Raw genomic sequence first — 1225 nt, 5'->3', positions numbered from 1 at the left:
TCAGTTAGACAGTCAACAGCAGTGTGACCGTCATTACTACCGCACCTCTCACATGAAACGGTTTCTTGTCTAGTTAACAAGTGAACCGTCTGTTGATCACCAGCATTATGCAACTCCAACTTATCAAAACGGGCATTCATGGCTTCCAGCTGAGCTACAACTGAATTATCAACAGAATTAACTGTCCGAATACCATCTCTCGAGTTCCCATACTCAGCTCAATGGGTAGCCATCTTCTCTATAATTCCCCATCCCTTGTCATCATCATTATTCTTCTGAAATCGCCCATTTGATGAGGCGTCCAAAATAGCACGGTGGTCGTCATACAACCCATTATAGAACTGGTTGCACAAGAACCACTGATCAAAACCATGATGAGGAAGAGACCGCACCAACTTCTTAAACCGGCACCAAGCTTCATAGAAGTTCTCATCTGGTGCTTGCTTGAAACTTGTAATTTTTTCTCTTAGCTGATTAGTTCGTTGTGGAGGAAAATACCTTTTGTAAAAGGCAAGGGCCAGGGTCTCCCAGTTGGTGATCCCAGCCGCGGTTCTGTCAAGATCTGTGAGCTATTCACGGGCTCCATCGGTCAAAGATAAAGGAAATAGGACCTCCTTAATCTTGTCCTGGGTCACTCCCTTAGTAGCGGGAATGGTTGAGCAACAGTCTGTGAAAACTTTCATTTGCTTACGCGGATCTTCACCCGCCACACCTCGGTACAGGTTCCATTCGACCAGATTGATGTAGGAAGGCTGAATGTCAAATGTATTCCCATCCTCAGTCGCAAGTTTGAAACCTTTAGGGATTCAGGCAGTTGTGGGCTCTGAGTGACTCGCGATATTAGGCATCTTCACTAGACTTACGGCAGAAATAGAATTGTCTTCTTCACAAGACGGGTCTTCTACAAACAGAAAGTGTTCTAGCTCGGGTTCAAAAGTACTCAAGGCTTCCTTTTGAATCTCTCTCTGTAGTCTCTGTCTATAATGAAAGGTCCTTTCTGGTTCAGGATCAGCTTGAACTAACTCTGACCTGATAGACCTAGGCATAAACAGCACTGGAGAAATAAATAAGAACTGTCTCAAGAAATAAAAATTCCCAGAGACTGAGAGAGACAAATGAAACAAAAAACAGACAAATAGGCAATTGCCTCCCAGGCAACGGCGGCAAAATTTGATACCATCGTTAGGTACCAAAAATAAATACCTAAGTACAACTAACAGAAGCT

At 43.7% G+C, this 1225-nt stretch overlaps 1 non-coding gene across 1 annotated transcript; it reads left to right on the top strand.

The window, feature by feature from the left end:
* The first annotated feature begins 366 nt into the window (after positions 1-366).
* On the top strand, positions 367-472 carry LOC141603931 (small nucleolar RNA R71). Its single transcript, XR_012525766.1, has one exon. It is a non-coding gene; the product is annotated as a small nucleolar RNA R71 (small nucleolar RNA).
* Positions 473-1225: the final 753 nt, after the last annotated feature.

The sequence above is a fragment of the Silene latifolia genome, chromosome 9 (assembly GCF_048544455.1).
Source record: "Silene latifolia isolate original U9 population chromosome 9, ASM4854445v1, whole genome shotgun sequence".
Lineage (NCBI taxonomy): Eukaryota > Viridiplantae > Streptophyta > Magnoliopsida > Caryophyllales > Caryophyllaceae > Silene > Silene latifolia.
Note: the sequence above shows the minus strand (reverse complement) of the source record. Positions and strands in the feature narration are given on the sequence as shown.